This window comes from Aethalodelphis obliquidens, unplaced genomic scaffold, assembly GCF_003676395.1.
Source record: "Aethalodelphis obliquidens isolate GAN/ISIS:26980383/991018 unplaced genomic scaffold, ASM367639v1 scaffold39, whole genome shotgun sequence".
Lineage (NCBI taxonomy): Eukaryota > Metazoa > Chordata > Mammalia > Artiodactyla > Delphinidae > Aethalodelphis > Aethalodelphis obliquidens.
In genome coordinates, this window is record NW_020837983.1 from 5306446 (window position 1) to 5326232 (window position 19787).

Consider the following 19787-nt stretch of genomic DNA (forward strand, 5'->3'; position numbering starts at 1 on the left):
TGTGCAGTTTTATAAGAGATACACTGAACACCTGACCACTGTATTTAGTGGAATAATAGCATCAAAAAGAAATATGCATTCCATACTTATAGTGTGAGATATCTCATAAACAACCCTTTCATATTTTAAATTAATAGCTTTGTACAGCTATTTAACAAAGATGAATACAACTGATTTTATGTATGTTGACTTTTGAATCACATCTACAGCAATGCGTATATATATATATTTTTTGTTTGTTTGTTTTTGTTTTTTGCGGTACGCGGGCCTCTCACTGTTGTGGCCTCTCCCGTTGCGGAGCACAGGCTCCGGACGCGCAGGCTCAGCAGCCATGGCTCACGGGCCCAGCCGCTCCGCGGCATGTGGGATCTTCCCGGACCGCGGCACGAACCCGTGTTCCCTGCATCGGCAGGCGGACTCTCAACCACTGCGCCACCAGGGAAGCCCTCCAGAGATTTTTAAGTGGTTGTTTTTTTAAAAAATCATTGTCACCAGTTAGGTTTTTTCATGGGGGCTCCTCACGCTGCCATTCCAACTGTGGGAGTGTATATGTAAACTTTAAGGCTATTAAGGACTGGAGAAAAATGTAGCAGGTCATTTACAGTAGCTACTAATCAACTTTCTCTCTTGATAGTATCATTGTTAAAGAAATAGAATTAATAGAACTATTGCTTAGCTGAAAACTTGGGGCTAGAGCTATTGAATGCGGGAATGGCTATTTGTCAGTCTGATAAATGTCCTATATAAATGAAAAAATAGGCTCAAGTAATTGATGCAAATATTCAGTTATAATACTATTTAGTGGATTTCATAACCACAGTGACAAAGTACAATGAAATGAGGATAATGTTTACCCTGTAGGGTAAGTGGTGAGAAATAAAAATCAGATTTTAAGTAAAGCATTTTAAGTTCTTGCTACATAGCTAGTGTTTTGTAAATGTAATTTATTATTATTTACTATTATTTTCTCACATTTTTTGTCCAGTTCCTAATACATAGCAATGTAAGCACTTTCACAGCTCCTATACAGTATTGTCTTTTAAAAAGCATTAAGTGTTGCATTAGAAATTAATTCTTCAAGAGTTAGCCCTAAGGGGGAGAAAAAAACAGCCCTCAGGATGAACTTATTAAATAAAATATAAGTATATTGGACCAAGTAACTAGCAATATATATTTACATGATTCTAAGGACTTATAATTTTTATAAGCAAAAAAAGTGATAGACATATATAATATTTTAAAAATTTGAGATCCTTTTTTACCCCTACTCAGTGAGCATTAATATAAACAAATCTCAGCCATTCTATTATTACCTTATATGATTGGATTTGAATTTTGAGTCATCTTTAATGGTGAAATGCAAAGAATTTTCATGGTCATACTTTATTTATAGGACCAGCTCTGAAATTAATCCTGCTTTAGTCACATGAAACATGTATATATGACCAGAGTTAGGGTCTGGTTTCTTTTCATCACTACCTGCTTCCCTGGAGCAGAGAACCAGCTGGAAACTCCTGTTTTATAGTTGCTAACTTAATCCAGATGGAAGCAGAGAAACAAAGTGATGTCATGTCATTTTGTTCCAACCACAACTGGGGAATCCTCTAGTTAAACGCTTCCACTTGCAAAGAGCAGAAGTTAACGTACCTTAAAAGTTAAGGAGGGGTCTTCCCTGGTGGCGCAGTGGTTGAGAGTCCGCCTGCCGATGCAGGGGACACGGGTTCGTGCCCCGGTCCGGGAAGATCCCACATGCCGTGGAGCGGCTGGGCCCGTGAGCCATGGCCGCTGAGCCTGCGCGTCTGGAGCCTGTGCTCCGCAACGGGAGAGACCACAACAGTGAGAGGCCTGGGTACCGGGAAAAAAAAAAAAAAAGTTAAGGAGGGAGGAGTTTCATTGTGGAAATAAATATCAGGAGCCAAGACCTCTTAAGTAACCAGTGTCTCTCATTTGCTGCATGGTCCCTCACCAGACATCTGCATCTCACTGCATCTCCTCTGTTCTCTTAACAGTTAGTTAACCAGTGTCTCTCATTTGCTGCATGGTCCCTCACCAGACATCTGCATCTCACTGCATCTCCTCTGTTCTCTTAACAGTTAGTTACCTATGCTTACTCATTTCCTGCTTTTTTATTCCTTTGGCTTGGCCCATTCCTAAATCTGGGTCATGGCATCATTTCAGCTTCAACTCCAATTTTTTAATTGCCTTGATCTATTAGATTCATTTCAAGTTTCTGAGAGAGGGAACCTGGCCTAGCTTGAATTTTTGGACTAGGCCACTGGCCATATTTAGTAACAATAAACACTTATTGAGCATTTACTTTGTACTAGTCACTATACTATATGCTTTGACATAATTCTTTCATTTAATTCTTTAACAACTCTATAGAATAATTAGTATTATTATGTCCATTTTACAGATAATGTTCATACAGCAAGTAAATGTTGTAACTGGGATTTAAAGCTAGATTTGCTCTCTTGGCTGGCTTCTGGCATTTATCTCAGATTTATGGGAATGGGAGATCTAGGAGATGGGGACCTCTTTGGCAGAAAGAACTGAGCAGCAACCTCCGCCCAAGAGGTTGACACAGGCTGGGACCTGGGACCCTTTGCTGCACTGCTGCAGTGCCTGTACCTGGACAAACGTCTCCTCCAGCTACAAAATATTGATACAAAGAAACTATAAGGGACTAAAAATAACTATGTGCATGCACAGTTGGGACGAATTATGAGCAAAAAATACAAAAAGACAAAAAAAACCCCAAACTAACCGCCACTTATGAAAACCCGGAACAAAAGCAGGGTACTACTGCACATGCCCCCTGCACACACCACCACCAAAGGGGTGGGCAAAACACTTGAGTCATCGCTCTGGCCCGACCCCTGGACACACCCCTACCATCACCCCATGTAAGGAAGCAGCTCGCCGCCCTCAGGGAGTGAGCAAGGGAAGCTTACTTGTTATTGCTTCTCCTTGGTGCAGCAGGGTCCCCAATAAAGCGTTGTCTGAATTTCTTGACTGGCCTCTGATCAATTTCTATTGACTGGGGAAGGCTAAGAGCCCTGTTCAGTATCAGTCCCAGATTATTCTCAGGTGCGTAAGCTTTATTAAAGGAAACAGAAGCCAAGAGACCATGTGATAGAGGCTAACGTGAGATCTCAGTGTAGCAGTTCTAGCTAGAGCCGTCTGAGTGCAGCTGCACAGTGCACAAAGGGCCCTCTGCCTGGAATCTAGGCAACTGCAGCAAGGATGGCCACCCCGGCAAGCGCCCCTGGTGGGTGGTCTGTGTTGAGACCAACTCCCTCGGGTTGGTTAACGCTGCGAGGCATCCTGAAATCGACGAGTATTTAGAGAATACTGCTTGGCACTAATTAATGGAAACCGAGTTGACAAAGTGAAGGGAAGCCTAACCCTCCCGCAGCAAACAACTGCAAAGGCTCGGTGGCCAATTGCCCAGAAGCGAATGGACAGGGGGCGGGGCCCGCCGCCAATCGAGGGGAGCGGATTGGTTGCTGAGGATCGGGGGGCGGAGTCACGTCCTAGTGTCTGGGAGCTCCGGCATCCCCGTCGCAGACTGCCGCTTTCCTGCCTGCATCCCGGAGCGTCTGGGTCTCAGGTTTCCGCGTCTGCCGTTGCTTCTTCCTTTCCTCCTGGGCTTCAGAGAGCCCCGCGCTCCCCCAGACGGCTTCACAGGGTCGCGGGCCCCGCCCCTCCTTGTCGCCTCCGCGGGACCCCTGGAGGGCGTCACACCTCGTGCCGGTGGCCTCGGGAGCACAGCCTAGCGACCCATGTCCGCGCTTGTCCGGGGCGCGGCCGGTTTGAACTGCTCGGAGGCGGCCAGCGGCTGCCCGGCTGCGACTCGCGCGGGCCTCGGCGGGGGCGTGACCAGGTGCGCGTCGAGGTGCAGCTGCCCAGTAGACACTGTAATCCCGCCGGCGGGCGGAGCAGCGGGTGCGCCGCTCCCCGCGTGGATACCGGCGGGCGCCGGGCGGCGAGGCGCCGTCCCAGCTCCGCGGTCCCCGGGTCCATTACCCAGGCTGCGCCTGCATCGCCGCCGCCGGGGGAATGGAGGTGGCCGATTGCCGCGCGACGTCGGGGCACCGGGGAAGCGGAGAGGGAGAGCCTGGGACCTCGGGGTCCGCGGCCAGTCGGGGGGCCCGAGAGTTCTGGAGTCCTGTGGGTGATGCTCGCGCCCTTTCTTGGGTCCTCCCAGAGGCACTAATGTTCGCAAGCGTTGGTTTTGATTTTATGGGGCGGATGCCAGTAGCCAGCAGTTTGGGGCGCAGCTGCAAACACAGATGGAGTGAAGCGCCGCCGGAGCGGTGGGGGACTCTGGCTCTTGGGTGCGCTCACTTATTGCTACCCTCTCCCGGACGCTACTGGTAGAGTTGACCTTCTCTGAGACTAATTCCACTACAGCTACTTAGAATGCAGGTTGGGGGCGGGGTGGTCGGGAAGTGGTGAGGCTTTGATTCCCTTATTGTTCTGAAGTTTTCTTCAAAGTGTGGTCATGGGAAAGATTTGGCGCCTACTTGGGAGCTGGGAACGACCTGGTGAAGAGTTCAAGGCACCTTGATGGGAAGAAGGAGCAGACCTAGTCAAAGCAAAGTGCAGCAGTCGAGTGTGGATGGAGGGCGCCCCTGCTCCAGGAAGGCCTGGGGCCTCAGCCTGGGCCGCGCTCTCCCTGCGGCCCAGGCAGTGGGTGTCTCTGGTGATAAGGGTGTCCTTTTAACCTCCAGATGCAGGGAGGAAACCTTTCACATGGGAGACTCAGTTCCTGCTCTCAGGAGGACAGGGAGGAGGGTCAGTCTCCCTCTTGTATCAGCTATTTCTTAAGTAACTTTAATGCAAAATAATTAATATGCCACTTAGGCATATTTGGCGGCAGCCTCCCCTGAGCCCCAATACTCCTTGAGATGATCAGTTTATTATGAAAGGATATAACTGAGGAACAGCCAGATGGAAGAGATGCACAGGTCAAGGCGCAATGAAACAGTGCAGAGCTTCCGTGTCCTCTCTGAGCTCACAGCTCTCCCTGAATCTCCACTTGGTCACCAGCCTTGAAGCTCTCAAGAAGGAATGACTTCTTTGTAAAGGTGTTGAGGCATAAACCAGATAAAGGGCTTTAATATATATATATATATATATATATATATATATATATAATTTCCCCTGCTTATTCCAAAAGGTTTTTAAATAGTTTACATCAATATAGTAGCACAAGATAAATTGAAAATAGCTGGGGGAGGAGTTCAGAATAGGGAAATAAGGATGTTAGGTTAGGTAAGTGGTTAGTTTGGCTTGTAGAATGGAAAAGGGAGGAGTAGTGAGGAGAGGTGAGAGAGTGTGTATGACACCAAAAGGGGTCACTTAACACACACACATGAATGAATGCAGTTTTTTTTTTAATGCTGAAAATGTATAGAAGGCCTATAGTTAACAATAACCTACTAAGGTCCATTTCCTGTTTTGATATTGTACTACAGCTATATGAGATGTCACCATTGGGAGAAGCTGGGTGAAGGATATAGGGGAATCTTTGTGTTATTTTTGCAACTTCCTGTAAGTTATTTCAACATAAAAAGTTTTATTTAGAAAAACTATAGGGCTTATGGAATAAGTAGGGTTGGAACACTATCCTCAAAAACTTCATCAGTGACACTTCTTTAAAGAAAGAGATAAAACCAGTAACACAGCTTTACACATGTTAAGTGATTGCAAAATTTATAAGTACTACAATAAATGACTACCTTGAAATAAAAATTGGTATAATTTTACTTGCCTCCAGCTCTGCCAGTTGGTACTGTTAGCTTAAGCATAATATGCACTGTTCAGTTATCGTGTATGCCATTCAAAGATGGCTTTTTTCAGAACTCCTCTTTTCCCTACCCCCTCTGCTCTTACTGCACCCCCCTGCTTCTGTTTTCTCAGCTTCTGTTTTTCCATAAACTCTTTTGAGAACTCACATGGTGCCTATTGACTAATGCCCTTTGGACCTGAGACCATTATTCAAGGTGTGCCCCGAGCCCCTGTCTGGGTGTGTGAAGAGAATCGTGCCTACAGCTGTTACTTTACCCCCCAGGCATACAGTTAGTAAGCTGCCAGTTGGTGTAAACCAAAAAGTGAAGAGATCAGCAAGTCGCGTTTCATTGAAGCAGTTGTACTTGTTTGTATAGCTGTTGCTATTTCAACTGTTATTTTAAACTTGCTAAACTTGCCTGACTTTAACAGAATTACACTCAGCTTGTCGTTTTGGCTGTACTTGAGAGGTATCGTGGCATAGTGTGACACCGTGAGCCAAGTATCAGTTTTCAAGTGTAGCTTTCTTGATAGTTTGGTTCTTTAGGAAGCTTAACTTCAACGCTTTCATATCAGATCTTTTTCCTACTGATAAGATAAGGAGGTGGATAGGGGATGTAACTCAGCATATTTGGGGGGAGTCACACGATTAGGAAGAAGAGAGAATAAAATATAAGTATTGTGGCAAAAAAAAAAGAAAGCTTAATTTCTCAGTTGCCCATTTGGGGAAGGCACAGGGTAGGGTTGTGTTTCTTTCTGGGGAGGGGACATGCTAATCTGACTTTTTTTTTTTTTTGGCCGTGCCCGTGGCTTGTGGGATCTTAGTTCCCCACCAGGGATTGAATGCGGGCCCTCGGCAGTGAAAGCGCGGAGTTCTAACCACTGGACCGCCCCTCGTCTGACTTTCACTGTTTGTTCTTTTTCAGATTTTTAGTTTCCAAATGCTAAATATGCATGAGATTTATAGCTGCACGTCTAACCTTAATGCACGGCCCTACCTCTCCACATGGACTGTGGCCAGAAGAAATGGTTTTGTGGTTTAGGGAGCTCTGCGTCCAGTGCTGTCAGCCCCCGAATTTGAGGTCACAACCGGGATTATCCACTGTGTTGAAGGGAGGAAGTCAAATGATGTGCCCTTCGCTCTGGCCTTTGGAGTCAGATTGTGGGTTTAGGTGTTCCTTTAAAAATCTCAGGAAAGGGCTTTTTAAAATTTTGGCCAAAATGGTCAGGCTGCTTCTAAATCTGCGTGCATTTACAGTGAAAGAAAAATTGTGTTAGGTGTTGATGGATTCTAGTTGCCATCCACACGCAGTAATAACAACAACATTAACATACACGAGATTTATCAAGTTCTGTGCAGCCTGAACTGTCTGTTTTATGGTCTTACTCTCCTTGAACCCTCGCAACAGTCCTATGAGGCGGATGGTTTTAGGAGAGGGGAAATGGTTTCCCAGGCGCACAGACGCCTTCCTCTCCAGCGCAAACACTTTTATTTCGACGTTTTCTCTTTCTCTTTAGCTTCTCTTGTAATAAAATGGTTTCCAAGGAGTTTAACTTGTCAAACCTTGATTAATAAAAGAAAGAAAGAAAAACAAAACCTTTTTTGAAGGGAGCAACAACCAATATTTTTATTAGAATATTAAAGGTGGTTGTTTAAGTGTGCAATTAGAGGTTCTCACTTCCTGGTATTCTCATGCTTCTATTTGGGTAAGTTTTAGGAAAAACTTTGTGGGGGAAAGACTGATTCTTGGGAAATTTGCTTTTCACCCCTTATTTTCCCCTTTATAGTCTCCCATTCAAGCACGTGGTGGGATGCGGGATGCATTTTTTGGTTGGGTAGGAAGGGCACTGGCAGATTCTTCCAGTCGGGGAGACCCCTGCTTGTGCCAGGTGTGGAGGAGGGCAGAGCCCCTCAGGGCCTGGCTGAGTGGAGTACTGGTGGGGACACCATGCTTGGCATGGAAGCCACAGATCCAAGAGCTCATGTGGGCTGGAATGAGAGAAACTTTGGCATCGTGTTAAGACCCAAAGCTTCATACTCCTCTAGGAAGGTGAGTGAGAGCCCCAGGAATGACCTGCGTTACATTTTCTGCCAGCCCGGCGGGATGGAGTCTGGAGTCAGCTGTAACACTGAATGAGATTCATACCAGTTATGTGGGTAGACTTTTGTATAATATGTGGATGATATCAAACTCCTTTTAGAAGTCCTACTCTACTCTCTGTGAAATAGCCAAAGCTGAACCATCCAGCCTGAAGCAAAAGGAGAGGTGTTTGTTCTTGAAAGGAAGGTTGGGTTCAATTCATTAGATTACAGGCATACCTCGAAGGTATTCAGTTCCAGACCACCACAGTAAAGTGTCACATGAGTTTTTTGGTTTCCTAGTGCAAATAAAATTATGTTTATGTGGTACTGTAGTCTATTAAGTTCATATGCAATAGCATGTCTTAAAAAAATCAATATACATACCTTAATTTAAAAATACTTTAATGCTGGGCTTTCCTGGTGGCGCAGTGGTTTAGAGTCTGCCTGCCGATGCAGGGGACACAGGTTCGTGCCCCGGTCCGGGAAGATCCCACATGCCGTGGAGCGGCTGGGCCCGTGAGCCATGGCTGCTGAGCCTGCGCGTCTGGAGCCTGTGCTCTGCAACGGGAGAGGCCACAACAGTGAGAGGCCCGCGTACCGCAAAAAACAAAAACAAACAAAAAAAAAACTTTAATGCTAAAAAATGTTAACCATCATCTGAGCCTTCAGAGGGTTGTAATCTTTCTGCAGGTGGAGGCTCTTGCCTGGATGTTGACGGCAGCTGACTGGTCAGGATGGTGGTTGCTGAAGGCTGGGTTGGCTGTGGCGATTTCTTAAAATAAGACAGTAATGAAGTGTGCTGCATCGATTGACTGTTCCTTTCACGAATGATTTCTCTGTAACGTGCGATGCTGTTTGATACTATTTTACCAACGGCAGAACTGCTTTCAAAATTGGAGTCAGTCCTTTCAAACCCTGGTGCTGCTTTATCGACTAAGTTTATGTAATATCCTGAATCCTTTGTTATTTCAGCTATCTTCATAGCGTCTTCACCAAGAGTAGATTCCATCTCAAGAAACCACTTTCTTTGCTCATCCATAAGAAACAACTCCTCATCCGTGAAAGTTTTATCATGAGATTGCAGCAATTCAGTTGCATCTTCAGACTCCACTTCTTCTTTTAAAAAATATTTATTTTATTTATTTATTTTATTTCTTGGCTGTGTCAGGTCTTAGCTGCGGCACGCGGGCTCTTCGTAGCGGTGTGCGGGCTTCTCTCTAGTTGTGGTGCGTGGGCTCTAGAGCGTGTGGGCTCTGTAGTTGTGGCATGAGGTCTTTCTAGTTGTGGCTCATATGCTCAGTAGTTATGGCACGCAGGCTTAGTTGCCCCGAGTCATGTGGGATCTTAGTTCCCTGACCAGGGATGGAACCGGTGTCCCCTGCATTGCAAGACGGATTCTTAACCACTGGACCACCAGGGAAGTCCCCCCCCAGACTCCACTTCTAATACTAGTTCTGCTGCTGTTTCCACCACATCTGCAGTTAGGTCTTCAACCCCTCAAAGTCATCCATGAGGGTTGGAATCAACTTCTTCCAAGCTCCTGTTAATGTTGATATTTTGACCTCTTCCCATGAATCATGAATGTTCTTAATGACATCTAGAATGGTGAATCCTTTCCAAAAGATTTTCAATTTACTTTTCCCATATCAATCAGAGGAATCACAGTCTATGGCAGCTATAGCCTTACAAAATGTGTTTCTTAAATAATAAGACTGGAAAGTAAAAATGACTCCTTGATCAGATGATCCTTGACGGGCTACAGAATGGATGTTGTGTTTGCAGGCATGAAAACAACTTGAATCTCACTGTACATCTCCATCAGACCTCTTGGGTGACCAGGTGCATTAATGAGCAGTAATATTTGGAAGAGAATCTTTTTTCCTAAGGTGTAATTCTCAACAGTGGGCTTAAAATATTTAGTAAATCTTGTTGTAAACAGATGTGCCGTCATCCAGGCTTTGTTATTCCATTTATAGAGCACAGGCAGAATAGATTTAGCATAATTATTAAGGGCCCCAGGACTTCTCAGTGGTAAGTGAGCATTGGCTTGAACTTCAAGCCACCAGCTGTATTTGCCCGTAATAAGAGAGTCAGCCTGCCGTTTGAAGTTTTAAGCGAGGCATTGACTTCTCCTGTCGAGCTATGCGAGTCCTAGATGGCATCTTCTTCCAATAGAAGGCTCTTTCATCTGCATTGAAAACCTGTTGTTTAGTGTAGCCACCTTCATGAATTATCTCGGTTAGATCTTCTGGGTAACTTGCTGCAGCTTCTACACCAGCACTTGCCGCTTCACCTTGTACTTTTATGTTTTGCAGCTGGCATCTTTCCTTGAACCTCGTGAACCAACCAGCTTCAGACTTTTGTTCTGCAGCTTCTTCACGTCTCTCGGCCTTCATAGAATTGAAGAGAGTTAGGGCCTTGCTCTGAATTAGGTTTTGGCTTAAGGAAATGTTGTGGCTGGTTTGATCTTTTATTCACACCAGTAAAACTTTCTCCATGTCAGCAATAAGGCTGTTTACTTTCTTATCATTCGAGTGTTCACTGAAGCATCACTTTTAATTTCCTTCAAGAACTTTTCCTTTACATTCACAAGTTGGCTAACTGTTTGGTGCAAGAAGCCTAGTTTTTTTTTTTTTTTTTTTGTTAAGTTCACTGTCTTATTATGGCCACGCTTTGTGGTACCCCAAAACAACAACAGTAGTAACACCAAAGGTAACTGATCCCCAATAACAAATATAATAATGGAAAAGTTTGAAATGTTGTGAGAATTACCAAAATGTGAGAGACACGAAGTGAGCAAATGCTGTGGAAAATGGTGCCAATAGACTTGCTCAATGCACGGTTGCCTCAAACTAATTTGTATAAAGAAAGCATTATGTGTGAAGCACCGTGAAGTGAAGCTCAGTAAAAGAAGGTGTGCTTGTATTCTCCAAGGATGTTCAAAGTCTGGTAAATAAAGTCTGGAAAATAACTCAACCTATAACCTGCATCAAAGAATGGACTCCTTTCTGAGGGTGAAGGCCGGCCTCAGAGAGGAGGTAATGAAGAGCAGAAGAGACTGGCCAGGACTTTTACCTGAAGCGCTTCAAAATCGTTGACTGTTTTTTTTTGCGGTACGCGGGCCTCTCACTGTTGTGGCCTCTCCCGTTGCGGAGCACAGGCTCCAGACGCGTAGGCCCAGCAGCCATGGCCCACGGGCCCAGCCGCTCTGTGGCATGTGGGATCTTCCCAGACCAGGGCATGAACCCATGTCCCCTGCATTGGCAGGTGGACTCTCAACCACTGCGCCACCAGGGAAGCCCTAGATTGGGAATTTGATAGTGGCTTGGCTGGGTGTTTCTGGCTCAGGGTGTCTCATGAAGTTTCGATCAGGATGTTGGCAGGGACTATAGTCATCTAAGGCATGATTGGGCTGGAGAATCTTCTTCCTAAATGGCTCACACACATGGCTATTGGGAGGAGGCCTCAGTTCCTCACCATGTGAGACTTTTCCAAAGACTTCTTGAGTGTCCTCCACTAGTACATGCCCAGCTCTGAATCTGGGGGTGAAGTCTGAGTCCCTGGTTCTCCAGAGAAGAGTTGGGTGCAATGGTGTAAGAAAGTTCAGTGTATTCTGGACATAAAAAACAGCAAATGCTTATGCCAGTCTTTATCTTTGTGCGGCAGGCTGCTTATTTAGCATAGCAGATACCATGTAGTAGACATCCAGGAAAACTTTCTTGAACTAAATATAAGTCCTGCTTTTAGGGAGACAAAATTTGGCGATGACAAGTAAACATACATTTTAAGTGCAGTGTGGTAAATGTTCTGATGGGGGCCATGGAAGCACAGGATGGGGCACGGACAGGCCAGTGGTGGGAGAGGACCAGAAGAGGCCATGTCTGAGCAGAGTCTCTAAGTCAGCCTTGCATTAGGCTAGGTGAGCTCCAGCAGAGAGACTGCGAAGAGAAGAGTATGTGGCACCATTGGGAAGCTGTAGATCAGTCTGTGTGACTGAATCAAGGTGTAAGGAGTTGAGACCATGGCAAGACCAGAGATCAAAGAGATGGACGAGGTCTGGCAGGTCTTGCATGCCCTGCTGGGGACTTTGGGTTTTATCCTTAGGGAGATTGAAAACGATCTGATTAATGTCAGAGAAAGATCCGATGGCAGCAGAATGCTGGCTGGATTTAAGGAGAGCAGGGGATGTGTGTAGATGAAGGCAGGGGGACCAGTTAGCTGGTCACTGGAGCAATTAGGTCACATATGATAAGGGCTTTAACTGAGGCAGAGATAGCAGCAAAGAGGATGGAGACAAGGGACGAGAGTAGAGGAAGAGTAGAGAAGAAACTCTTTCCAGTTTGATGTGGCAGATACTGCTAATTGTCTCCCAACACCCATTCTCCCCTTCTTCCTTTAGAGTAGGATACTACTATACCTCCAAGTACTTTCGCTGGGCACATGGTTACCCAGAACCATGACTACATTTCCCAGCCTCCCTTGCAGCTAGGCACAGCAGCCATGTGACTAAGTGCTGGCCAATGGGATGTGAGCAGAAGTGGTGTGTGCAACTTCTTAGTGTGTCCCTAAATGAAGTGGAGTGTCCTCTGCTATGTCCAATCCCCCACCCCTCTCTGCCAGCTAGAATGTGAACAGGATGGTTGGAGGTGGAGCAGCCATCCCGCACCATGAGGTGAATACCTCACTTTGAGGACAGCAGAGCTACAAAGACAAAAGGAGCCTGGGCTTCTGACATATTACCTCTGGGTCTCTTTCCTACAAGAGCTAAATGAACTTTGTCTTTTTATTTTTTTAAAAACCTCTTATTTTTATTTTTAATTTTTGGCCATGCCTCGTGGCTTGTGGGATCCTAGTTCCCCAACCAGAGATTGAACCAGGGCACCAGGAGTGAAAGTGCTGAGCCCTAACCACTAGACCACCAGGGAATTCCCTGAACTTCTGTCTTCATTGATTCTTGTTGTTTTGGATTTTCTGTCACTCACAGCTGAACTTACTCCTAATGAATAAACTTGGGAAGGACTCATGTCATTTATCCATTCTGACTTCCTGTCTTTAGACAAAACTTCAAACCATTCTAAATAGAGACAAACTTGCTGTTTTAAAATATTTGAGAGGGTTTTCTTATGAAACCTCTTTTACTTTTCATTGTTGATTTTTAACAAGTGTTTGATGTAAAATGCTTAATATAGTGCCCAGCACATGGTCAGTATAGCTAATGTGAAAGAAATCACTATCTGGAAGAGATATCTGCACCCCTACATTCATTGAAGACTTATTCACAAAAGCCAAGACATGTAAACAGCCTAAGTGTCCATCATGTAGTACATTATATATATATATATATATATATATATATACACACACAATAGAATACTATTCAACCATAAAAAGAAGGAAATCCTGCCATTTTTGACAACATGGATCAACCTTGAGGGCATGAGGCTGAATGAAATAAGACAGGCAGAGAGGGGCTTCCCTGGTTGCTCAGTGGTTGAGAGTCCGCCTGCCGATGCAGGGGACACGGGTTTGTGCCCCGGTCCGGGAAGATCCCACGTGCCGCGGAGCGGCTGGGCCCGTGAGCCATGGCCGCTGGGCCTGCGCGTCTGGAGCCTGTGCTCCGCAGCGGGAGGGGCCACAACAGTGAGAGGCCTGCGTACCACCAAAAAAAACAAAATAAATAAGACAGGCAGAGAAAGACAAATAGTGCATGATCTCATTTATATGTGGAATCTAAAAAAGTCACTCATAGAAACAGTAGAATTGTGGTTGCCAGGGGTAGGGGGTGAAAGAAATGAGGAAACGTTGGTCAAAGGTTACAAACTTTCAGTCAGAAGATGAATGAGTTCTGAGGATCTAATGTACAGCATGGTGACTGTAGCTGACAATGCTGAATTAGATACGTCCTTGAAATTTGCGAAGAGAGGAAGTCTTAAAACCCCACACACAGAAAAGGTAACTATGTGAGTTAATGGATGTGTTAACTAACTTTATTGTGGTAATCATTTCACAAATATGTGTATCAAATCATCATATACACTTTAAATTTATACAATTTTATTTGTCCATTATCTCTCAAAGCTGGAGGAAAAAAACCAGCATGATGTAACTGAGAAGAGCCCACAGAAAATAAACATATATGTATTTTACATTCCTGAGACTCTTCTATTGCACTGTCTTTAAATATTAATTAAATGTTTTTGTCTTTAAAAAAACTGTGAAAACTGCTGAAGAATAGGAAAGTTAAAATTAACAGCTATGATTCCACAACTAAGCTCATCCGTGTTAAGTCTGTGGAGATAGTTTAACCCGGGATCTGACTTCCTCTTGAGGGGGAAAGTATGATTTAAGGTGACTGGCTCCTCAAGGGCCATTGTCATAACTCGCCGGCTGCTGCTTTCCTGGAACCTGGATCATGTGGTCGGCGTCCAGGCCACTGACAAGAATGGCTGCAGAGGCCTAATTGCATCCATCTCCATCTTGGTGGGTTCCAGGCCTCCCCAGTTTATGAATGTGATTCACAGTGTTCTTATTCCAGAAAATACACCAGCAAAGGAGCCGTAAGTGTAGCAGTCAAGATCCCAGCAGGAAACAGATGAGCAGCACACTCAAACAGTTAATTGAAGAGAGGTATGGGCGGCCATAAGGGGCCCACAAAGGATGGAAAATTACCCAGGGCTGCCACTGTCAGCCCTGAAGAGGCAAAGGAGGCAGGGGTGTTATTAGAATCAGGGGAGAACTGTAGCCTTGAAGAGGGGCCACCGGATAGGAGCCATTGCCCAAAGTGAGGTACCACAGCGAGGGAGGGCAGTGGGGGTGGGCCGGAAGTGCATACCTGACCTCTCCCCCGCTCCTTCTCTCCTCTCCTGCCAGTGCCTCCCATTGGGTGAATCCAACTGGAAGCCAAAGACAAGGGGACCCAGGCCTATAGGCCACAGAGATCAGCCCCTTTGCACTTAGTTTGTTGTCTTAGCGATGGACAAGGGGCACCCCGCACAGATGGGTACCACCTCCACCCAGTTCTGTGAGGCCAGTGTGGATGACGAAGTGCCACATTTTCTCAGGCAGTGTGAGTTCCCGACAGTGTGCTGTTGCTAGGCAACCTGCTAACTTCCCTAAGAAAATCCACTCGGTTCCTATGAGGAGTCAATGAAATTTACAGCACCCCTTTGGAAAGGGATATTGGCCTGGGAAATGCCATCAATGAGCTCAGTATTGTTGATTATCTCTCAGACCCTGGTTGTCAGTGCCCGTTGAACACAAGGGGTCCTCAAGGTGGTATCGTGGTGGTGGTCATGGGATGGGGGATTCCTGTGAGCACAGGCAGCTCTGGAGTCACCGAGGGGTTGGGCAGAGTCAACGAGAGGCAGGTAAGTTGTGTTTATCTATGATGCCCCATTTCAGTCTTTTTTCTGCAACCCGATTCAAATTTTCTGCCCTTGTCATGTTCTCTCTCCCATTTTTAGACATGTTTGCATTGTGCATAATTCTATTATCTAATATTTATTTAATGTCCTGTAGCCACTGAGCACTGGTGATTTTATTTTTCAGTTTTGTTTTTGTTTTTTTGCTGCGAATGAAATGCTAATCCACTTCTGCCATGTGTTACCAGGACAGCCCTGACAGCTGAGTGATTCTCTGACCAGCTCGTGATGGTTATTGTTGAGTTTGGTGGGTTGAATGACTTGACGTTCTCTTAATCCTAACCCAGGTCACCGATAATACTGTTGGAATAATTGCACTTGCAACGAAGTGTAATGTAATCTTTTATCTTCTATATATATTTAAATGATAGTTTTATTTATTCTAGGGAATACTTGACAGTGTGTAGTTCAACCAATTGTGCCAATGAACTGCTCCAAGATTCTATGTCTCTCCTTCGTAAATAGTTGAAAATTAGGAGACTTTTATATTGTATGCTTTATACAAGGTTCACTTTATGGGAGAAGCAGGAAAATATTGATGAGAAGCAAGAACAGGTAGATTATTTCACATTTTCTTGTTAGGCTAGAATGCCCTGGTTGAAGTCTGAAGTCTGTGACTTAGCAACGCGCTGGCCTTTGGGAGGCCCTGGTTGATTACCTACATCACCTAATGGCGGAGCTGCCTCTGTCTTCTAGTTCTCTCTGTAATTAGATAGTATAGACTGAAAGCAATCCATGTTCAGTGTAAAAAAAATTAGGAAAATTGAGATACCCATGAAGAAAAGGTGCAAAAATTTAAGTGGATTGAGGATTTTGGAGAAGAAATCAACGTTCTGTGGGTTTGGACAATTGTATAATGACACGTATCCATCATTATAGTATCATACAGAGTAGTTTCACTGCCCTAAAAATCCTCTGTGCTCTGCCTATTCATCCACCTCCCTTCCTTACCCCAAAGACATGGCAACTACTGATTTTTTTACTGTCTCCATAATTTTGCGTTTTCCAGGATGTCATATAGTTGGAATCATTCAGTATGTAGCCTTTTCAGATGGGCTTGTTGCACTTAGTAATATGCACTTAAGGTTCCTCCATGTCTTTTCATAGCTTGACAGCTCATTTCTTTATAACACTGAATAATATTCCATCCACTCACTTACTGAAGGACAGCTTGGTTGCTTCCAAGTTTTGACAGTTATGAATCAATCTGCTGTAAACATCCATGTGCAGGTTTTTGTAAGTTTTCAGCTCCTTGGGTAAATGCCAAGGAGCACAACTGCTGGATTGCCTGGTAAAAGTAGATTTTGTTTTGTAAGAAACTACCAAGCTGTCCTCCAAAGTGGCCGTCCTATTTTGCATTCCCACCAGCGATGAATGAGAGTTCTTATTGCTCCACATCCTCCCAAAATCTGGTGTTGTCTGTGTTTCAGATTTTGACCTTTCTGATAGGTATGTAGTGGTATGTCACTGTTTTCATTTGCATTTCCCCGATGACATGTGATATGGAGCATATATTTGCCACCTGTATATCTTCTTGGTGAAGTATCTGTTAAGGTCTTTGGCCCATTTTGTAAGAACAACGAGGTTGTTTTCTTACTGCTGAGTTTTAAGAGTTCTTTGTATATTTTGGGGTTTTCTATTAATATATTCTCAAGCTCAGAGATTCCTTCCTTAGCCACATCCAGTCCACTAATAAGCACTCAAAGTCACCCTTCATTTCTATTACAGCGCTTTTGATCTCTAGCATTCTTTTTGGTTCTTTCGTAGGATTTTCACCACTCAGCTTACATTTTCCATCTGTTGTTGCTTGCTGTCTACTTTATTCATTAGAGCCCTTAGCATATTCATCACAGTTTTTTTAAATTCCTGGTCAGATAATTCCAACATCCCTGCTATGTCTGGTTCCGATGCCTGCTATGTCTCTTCAAACTATGCTGCTTGCCTTTTAGTGTCTCTTGTAATTTTTTCTTGATAAGTAGGCATAATCTACTGGGTAAAAGGAAGTGCTGTACTTATGCCTTTAGCATATGTGGGGGAAGGTGTGGGGGAAGGGGAAGCAGTCTCTAGTCCTATGATTAAGTCTTGGTCTTTTAGTGAGTCTGTGCCTCTGGGATGTGAACTTCACAAGTGCTTCTCACTTTCCCCCACTTAGGTGGGAAAGGATGGCTGGAGTGGTCTGGGGTTGGGTATTTCGCTTCTCCCAGGACACGTAGGCTCTGATAAAGCCCCAGCTGTTAAGCTGTGGTTAACTAGTTTTTCCTGAGGGCAAAGTTCTTTGTACAATTCTGGATAACAGTCCTTTATCAGATATATCTTTTGCAAATATTTCCTCCCAGTTTGTGGCTTGTCTTCTCATTCTCTTGACCTTGCCTTACACAGAGCTGAAGTTTTTAATTTTAGTAGTCTAGCTTATCAACTATTTCTTTCATGGATTATGCCCTTTGGTATTTTATCTAAAAAGTCATCACCATACCCAAAGTCATGTAGAGATTCTTTGTGTTATCGTCTAGACATTTTATAATTTTTCATTTTAGGCCTATGATCCATTTTGGGCTAATTTTTGTGAAGAATGTAAAGCTTGTGTCTAGATTCTTTTTTTTTTTTTTTTTTTTTTTGCATATGGATGTCCAATTGTTCCAGCATCATTTGTTGAAGAGACTGTCTTTGTTCCACTGAACTGTATTTGCTCCTTTGTAGAAGACCAGTTGACTCTATTTATGTGGGTCTCTATTCTGTCCCATTGATCTATTTGTCTATTATTTCATCAGCACCAAACCGTCTTGATTACTGTAGCTTTATAGCCTTAAGGAATTTTCAGGAAGACTGATAGGCAGAAGAAACAACAACCACACCATGGAACTGCTCTAGAACAATCCCTACCGCCTCTGCTTGGACCTTAGGTCACATGCAGAGCTCTGGATGGGATTCTGGGAAATGTTGATTTTTAGCTTTCCTTACAGAAAAGAAGCCACTAGAGGGTCATTGGGATGAGTGATGCTGAGCCAATTTATCATATATGCCACAAGGATGATGCAATTTTTAAAAAGAATTGTGCATACAGATGAGTAGGAAAAGGACTGGGAAGGGCATATGGGCTTTCCTTGCTTTGCATGGTTCCAGTATACACTGATGTCATTTTCCTTGGTTTAGTTAAAAAACACCAGTCCCTCAACAATACAGTTCAAATTTCAGTTACCATGGTCTATTAACTGTAAGGAATCAAATAAAGTATAAACTTCGCTGCCAGGCCTTCAGTCTGAGTCACTATGGAAATAACAGATACATGATGAGTCATGATCGATGACCCATTAGGTCACTTCTTTCAAAGTCTGTGATTGGTAACTGCACATCTCTTAGTCAGTTCACACACAGACAGCAAAGCTTGTTGATTCCTTGACTCCCAGAGAGAACCCCAAGTGACATTTTACAGAAATGGATCATTGAAAGAGGGAGTTGACCAACCAAAATAAAACTACAGGGAAGAAAGAAAGAACAAGTGATAATGTTTGAATGAAACTGGAACCAAATGTAAGTGGAGTTGTGGAATAAATACCTGACCATGGGTATATCAGTGTTGTCACTGTTCAGAGACTAGATATGCGACCAGAGGAATTTCGTGAATGTATTGCTATAAATGAAGAAAGACGAAGATGTCCCAGAGGAAGTCACGTCAGCAAAAAAAACTTAACATTAAAGGACCTCTCAGAGATATTTCGTGACATTGAAAGCACGAAAGATAAAATTTTGGAAGCTGATCCAAATTTAGAAAAAAGTATGGGAATTTGCCAAGGTGTGGAAAAGATGCTCACTCCAGCTCATGAGTTATATTATGAGAAGAAGGCAAGCTCTGTTGACACTACTTCTAATAAATTTTTTATGAGGCAATAAAATATTTTAATTTCTAATATTTCTAATGTTTAAATTACATTGTACTACATAAACATTAGTTTTTCTATTTTTTCAATTCCCTGTTCATTTATAACCATCAGAGAGCTTTTAATGTTCTGACAAAACTTTTTAAAGGTTATGAAACAATAGCAATGTTTTCCATTGATTATTGAGATCATTTTTGCATCATTTCAGCTTGCATGGTCATTTTTATGGTTCAGCCCTACTGTGCAAAGCAAGGACTGCCTATATATCAAAATGTTGATAATGGTATGGTGATAGGATTATTGGCAATTTTTAATTTCTTCCTTTTGCTTATCTGTATTTTCTAGTTCTAATTCCATAAACATGTATTGATCTTGTAATTTAAAAAGTGGCAAAAAATTATAAAAATTTTAGAAGAATAAAAACGACACAGTTTTGTGCAGATATAACTATTTGAAAGTGTCCATTACGTCTTTTTTTGGCGGGGGTTGGGGGAAGCTCTGAGGAACTAACACAGATCTCTTGTGGTTAAATATTATCAGTAATAATGAAAACATTTCATGATTGATTAAATCTCATTCTCTAAGAAAAGTAGAATCAGCAACCTAATATTT

At 43.7% G+C, this 19787-nt stretch overlaps 1 pseudogene; it reads right to left on the minus strand.

Moving 5' to 3' along the window:
- Positions 1–8525: 8525 nt before the first annotated feature.
- LOC113633259 (tigger transposable element-derived protein 1-like) lies at positions 8526–14759 on the minus strand (annotated as a pseudogene).
- Positions 14760–19787: the final 5028 nt, after the last annotated feature.